Raw genomic sequence first — 6,834 nt, forward strand, 5'->3', positions numbered from 1 at the left:
TGCTTGTAAAAGAGAAAGAGAAGAGGGAATGAGAGTAGAAAGTCTTTGGAAGCAGTGTGAATAGAGTGGGGGAAAGGCAGGGGGCTGCATGACAAAGGCCACAAATTAATGATGCTAGTCTGATGAAGTCTTGCCATCCCGAAGGAAACCCTGCTATGTGACAATGCATCAATGGGATACATCAGGAAGCAAGAGTTCCTCTTTGTCTGGATGCTGCCTGGAAAAATCATGGACTCAGTTTATAAACTTAATTTTGAAGATGCTCCTTTGGACCTAACTGTGCCCCTGGCTCTTGACCAATAAGTTCTCCTTAAGGGGAAATCCAACAGGTGAATCTCTATGGTTACCATTGTCCTTCCCTCCAGCCATGCAGATACACTTTTCTATGTACCACTTCTCCAGGGTTTAGACTATTATCTCCAAATTTTCACTTTAGTAGGATATTTTGCTATGTTAGCAGACTGGCTATTTTTTTTTGTTTTTGGGTGGCAATTATATGATTTGATTCCATTATCATGGGTTCACTACTGCATCATTATGCATTATTTAATAATGGAGATACATCCTGAGAAATACATCATTAAGCAATGTTGTGCAAATATCTGATTGTAATCACACAAATCGACATACCTAAATTACATAGGATAACCTGTAACTTAGATGTGGTTCGTTGGTGACCAACCAACACAGCTGTAAATCCATTGTTAACCAGACCATCATTAAGTGATGTAAGGCTTCCTTTGCTGTGAAATAACTTCGATGATATGTTGTTTGTGATTCCATGACTGAAGATTGTCTCTTTGAGCCCCCAGATTATGGTATTGGCAGGAAAGGTACGGGCAGAAAGATTTTCCATTACTTGAAATAAGTGTCTATTTCTCAGACAATAATATCATTGAACTCTTCAGGACATAAAGGCTCCAAAGTAATCACCATGAGGAACTAGAGATACCTCAATGGATTGAGTCCATACTTTGCTGCATGAAGGAGTCTCAGTTCAATCCCTGGTACTGCAAATAGTTTCTCAGGCACAGCTGAGCACAGACCCTAAGATCTCTTTGGTTCTATCAAGAAATTATGGCATATTATGGGCTCAGCATTGGTCTCTATTGCTGGCAGGTCAGATGTTCAGAGGCAGCAATACCTAGATTGGATTTGGTTAGTAAATTCCATGTTGTTAGGTTCCACGTGCCTTACCTCTTACATGGTGGTTTTCTTGCATGTCTGCCCATCTTACCAGTTCACAAGTGACTAAAGATGAAGGCTGGCTGATTTCAACTGGCTGAACCATTTTTATCTCCTCAGTGGTTAATTCCCACTTCCATGGTGGCTGCTTTCTGGTGTGTTTTACATAGTGATAAAAATTCTTTACATTTTGTGCCCAATTCCCATAATCTATTCACTTACATCTGCTTCATAATTCCTTGTTCCAAATGCCCAGAGTTTTCCTTCTGGGCCCTTGATAAGTCCTTTATCACCAGACATTTTCTATGACTTCATGTGGAGTCTCACATTGGACAATTTCCCCTGCTCACACTGAATAACAAAGGGTATAATTGAAACTTCAGCCATTGTAAATATTTTCCTTACCTCTGTTCTCCAATACCAATGCTTAATTGGTATGTAATATGGTCTTCATTGAATTTTAGTTTTCCCCTATATTTGGAGTCAATCCAAACTTAGGTTTTTTTATCCCACTTCTTGTTTCTGCTTGCCAATACAGTCATTATTTGTAGACCCAAAGAGGAGCTTGATGTAAACATGGATGTTAAAAGAGAGTCCAGACAGATTATGAATGCATCTAGTATTTTCTAATAAGATCCTTGATACTGAGAAAAAAGACTTGCCTTAGCTGAGTATTCAGCAGTTTTTGAAGTTTGGTTTCCCTGAATTTGCTTCACACTATTCCTGTTCTCTGTCTTTGTATACTTGACTCATTCTAAATTCCTGGGTTATTTCATAGGCTAAAGAAGTTCCCTCCACCAGATCTCTTTCAGGAGGCACCAGTGAATAAGCTGCTATCATTTGTGATTGGCAATGAGGAACGTAGACCCTAAAGTTCACGTTGCTATTTACTGTCTTTGACCACACCGCTCTCAGTATTAATGACTAACTCTGGATCCTCTGACCAGATAATGTCAAGTTGTTGGTGGAAGAGGTTGATTGTGAAATAGAAAAAAGAAGGCTAAGGAAAAATCGGGTGATGAGGAAAAGAGACGAAAAAGCTAAATCTTAGCCAAGTCAGTGGAGAATCTTGGCATAAATCTCACATCTCAGACAGATGACCAGTCCCTGGAACTTGCCATGTCCAGTTCTTGACCTGGGGCTGCCAGAAAGAGTGTGATGAAGGTGCTGTAACTGGAGACTGCCAGCTAACTGCACGGCTTGTGCTGACGGGCACGTTCTTTTTTCAAAGCTTCAAAGGGCACCTATCTATGGCTGCCATCCTTCGTCAGTTATTAATAGATAAGTAATAGGTTTGCAGTGACTCTTAAAGTCACCTCCTAATCCTGGAATTTTTTTTATAATAGCTGATTTGGAAGTAAAATCTTGTAGACAACCAAGAATGTAAAGATCTTCAGATGAGAGTGTATGGGTGAACCTTAAATGCTATCACCAGTGTCCTCAGTAGAATAAAGGAGAAAGAGAGGATGCACACACAAAAAAGGCCATAAGAAAACAGAGGCATTGATTGCTATACCGAGGCCAAGGACTTCCAGAAGCTACCCACAGTTGAGCGAGATCACTTGATCACTTGATATCCTGTTACTCATCAATTTGCTCAAGTGGGCACCAGTAATGCCTCCATTTGTCCCTGTTGAGTGCTAGAGTAGCCCAATGGCGTCTGCTCGCTAGAGGAACACAAAGAGCCTCAAACCGTTTGTTCAGGGTTTGTTGAGTGAGATAGGAATGGATTTTCCTCAAAAATACAGAGGGAATATAGCCTCCTGACTTTTGGCTTCTAGAACTTGGTGAACCAATAAAATTCTGCTGTTTTAAGCCATGGTTTGTGGTTGTTAATAGCATCCACGGGGGGGAAATAATGGATGAAAAAAGATAGATTTATTCCTCTTATTTATTTTAATTTATTTTTGGGGTAGGGATTGGGCCATATCTAGCTGTGCTCAGGGTTTACTCCTGGCTTTGTACTCTGGGAGCACTCCTGATTCCTTGCTCCAAGGACTGACCACATGAAGTTTTGGGGATTTAAACAGGGCTGGCTCATCCAAGGCAAGTACCTTACCTTCTATATCTTACCTCTTATTTAACTCTGCCATTACATCTTTTTAATGTAATTTTAAGACATAATTTCTATACCAATAAAATTTATTCTTTTCAAATGGAAAATTAAGTGAATTTTTAGTATAGTCACAAAGTTGTAAAGCCTTTACCACTAATTCCGAAGCATTACAATTATTTTTAAATTGAATCACTGTGAGATAGACCACTACAAAGCTGTCCATGATTGGGATTCAGTCATGCAGTGTTCCAATACCCATCTCTCCACCAATTACATTTCTCAGCACCAGTGTCCCCAGTTTCCCTCCCACACCCCCAACTTTCTCCCTGCCCAACCTGTCCCTGCCTCTATGGCAGACATTTTTATTCTCTCTCTCTCTTCCTCCCTTTCTCCTTCCCTTTCTCCTTCTCTCATTCCAAAGCATTTTAGTCATTCTACAAAGAAAAAAATATTGATTCAGACTGATACTGGTAAAATACTAACCACCTTGTTTCTAGCTATGGTTGCTATTTTGAACATGTTGGCAAGTTATGCTGGTGCGCACCATTACTACCATTTCACTCACCCCCACTAATGTACTAATGCAGGTAGTGAAATGGTGGGATACACTACCTTTGGCATTAACTAATTAAACTATATAAAGTCCAGATCCCTAGTCCCCCTAGGGCATAGAAAAATTATTAGAAGAAGGGATATTCCCCAGAAATTGCACTCTTGGATTTTCCACATTCACCATCTGTTTAGGCAAGGGAGACCATTATACAAACTAACAAATCAGGTCTGGTTTCAGGTCATAAATACAACAGAGAGGGATTTAGCCTTATAATTGCTATCAAGCTATTCTCTTATATGGTAAGGGAAAGTCACAAATATCTCTTGGCCAGATATGGTAACTTGTAAAGCCAAACCTTCTCATGGCTCCAGATTTTGGAAACTATGGGGTCAATGCATAAGAGGTATAATATTTAGAGTCCTACTAAATACTCCCCATGACAAGATAATTCATTGGAGTTCTTTTGGTTTTGTCAGTGCAAACATAAAATTACTTAAATGGAACAGGAAAACTGTTGGAGAAATTGAAACTATTATAGCTTATTCTAGCACTACTGTACTATGGAACATGAAAGTTTTCTTGGTATATTCTGGGTGGGCCTCAACATTTGGAAGTGTAGAGGCTTGCTGTGGCTTTAAAATCTATGAAAAGCTAAGTGAAATGAGTCAGACGGAGAGGGACAGACATAGAATGACTGCACTAATTTGTGGAATATAAAATAACATAATATGAGACTAACACCCAAGAACAGTAGAGACAAGGGCCAGGAGTATTGCTCCATAGTTGGAAGCCTGCCTCATGAGCTTGGGGAGAAGGCATCTGGGATAGAGAAGGGATCACTAAGTCAATGATGGTTGGAGAGATCACTCGGGATGGGAGATCTGTGCTGAAAGTAGACAAAAGACGAAACATGATGGCCTCTCAGCATCTGTACTGCAAACCATAATACCCCAAAGTAGAGAGAGAAAGAAGGGAATTGGCCTGCCATAGAGGCAGGGGGTGGGGTGTAGTGGGGGTGGTGAGAGGGATACTGGGGACATTGGTGGTGGAAAATGTACACTGGTGAAGAATGAAACTCAAACACGAAAGCTTTGTAACTGTATCTCACAGTGATTCAAAATAAATAAATAAAACCCATGAAAGGATGGATTGGGAAGTATCAAAATTTTATTGAAGAAACAGTTTGGCTTCACAAAAAGATGAAGATTTGATAAAGAAAACCAAAATAACTCTTGAAGATTATTCACTTGCCTAAGTTCTAGCATGTCTTTAAGAGTTACTTATTCCTTCTACTTGCTTAAAGCCCAGAGAGCTATGTGGATGCCTGTTAAGCTTGGACACACCAGGATTTCTGTGTATAGTGTGGAAAATAAGCTAAAAATTTGCTGGAAATAATGAAGAGATCTCGGAGGCTTTTATCAAAGTTGTTCATAATACAGCTGTTTTAGGCATTCAATGGTCCAACACCAATCCCACTATCAGTGTCATCTTCCCTCCACCATTGCTGCCAGTTTCCCACCTATCCCCAAGCCTACCCCATAGGCAGGCATAAGATTGCTTAGTTTTTATTGCTTGTTACAACATGCACTAAAAATTACTCTTATATATCATGTTAAGTGAAATGAGTCAGAAAGAGAGGGGCAGACATAGAAAGATTGCACTCATTTGTGGAATATAAAGTAACAGAATGGGAGACTTACACCCAAGAGTAGTAGAGATGAGTACCAGGAGGATTATTCCATGGCTTGGAAGCCGGCCTCACATGCTGGGGGGAAAGGCAGCTCAGATAGAGAAGGGAACACCAAGTAAAGGGTGCTTGGAGGGCCCACTTGGGATGGGAGATGCTTGCTGAAAGTAGACTACAGACCGAACATGATGGCCACTTAATACCTCTATTGTAGACCACAACACCCAAAAGGGGAGAGAGAGAGAGAGAGAGAGAAAGAGAGAGAGAGAGAGTGTGTAAAAGGGAATGCCCTGTCACAGAGGTGGAGTGGGGTGGGGGGATGGGGTGGGGTTGATGGGAGGGATACTGGGATCATTGGTGGTGGAGAATGGGCACTGGTGGAGGGATGGGTACTCGATCATTGTATGACTGAAAGTTTGTAAGTCTGTAACTGTACCTCATGGTGATTCATTTAAAATAAATTACTCATATTAATAATTCCCTTTGTCGTGGGGGTTGTTGCTTAGATGTATGGGATGGCACATGCATGCTGGCCCCCTGAGGTTACTACACAGGTGCTGGCTCTCTCTGAGGTTACTGCATAGGTGCTGGCTCTCTTAAGTTACATAGGTGCTGACTCTGAAGTTACACAAGTGCTAGCTCTCTGAGGTTACATTGTGGCTGGCTCTCTGAGGTTGCACAGGCAGCTGACTATTATATCAGTTTGTCTTAAAATTATTTGGATTCCATACCTGCTTTCAGGAGGAGTTGGTAGCACCTGAAATTTCTTTTTTTTTTAAAGAATTTAAAAAATTTTTCATAAATTGTTCACAATAATTGTTTACATTCAATATTTCAACACCAATCTCACCACCATTGCATCTTCCCACCACCATTACTGTGAATCTTACCACCATTACCCATGCAGCCTGCCCCTTAGGCAGGTGCTAAATAGTTCATTGAGCTTGTATAGCTGAGCTGGAGGTGGTTTGTCGGGGTGACTCCCACATACCAAACTTTTGGCTGTTTAATTTCTCAGGAAACTTGGTCCCAAGTTGTTGGGGTCTGGCCAGAGACACAGCAGTAATTTTGGGGTATCAGGAAGCATGACGTCACCATCAGGCTGCTGATGCACTTGCCCTGCAGGTACAGGTTGACCTGCTGGCAGCACCTTACCCCCATCCCTGGGGCAACCTTTGAGTATCAGGGTGAACACTACTGAGTGTGGACAAAAAAAACAAAGCCAAAAATAATGTTACAGCTGTATTTTCCACAACAAAAGATTTGTGAGTTGAGTGATACTGTTTTATAGTTTTAAAAATCATTTCAATATTTGCTTTAATAGAAGCATGCATTATCTGTATTCAGTCTTCA

This window comes from Sorex fumeus, unplaced genomic scaffold, assembly GCF_029834395.1.
Source record: "Sorex fumeus unplaced genomic scaffold, SorFum_2.1 ptg000014l, whole genome shotgun sequence".
In the NCBI taxonomy this organism is placed as follows: domain Eukaryota; kingdom Metazoa; phylum Chordata; class Mammalia; order Eulipotyphla; family Soricidae; genus Sorex; species Sorex fumeus.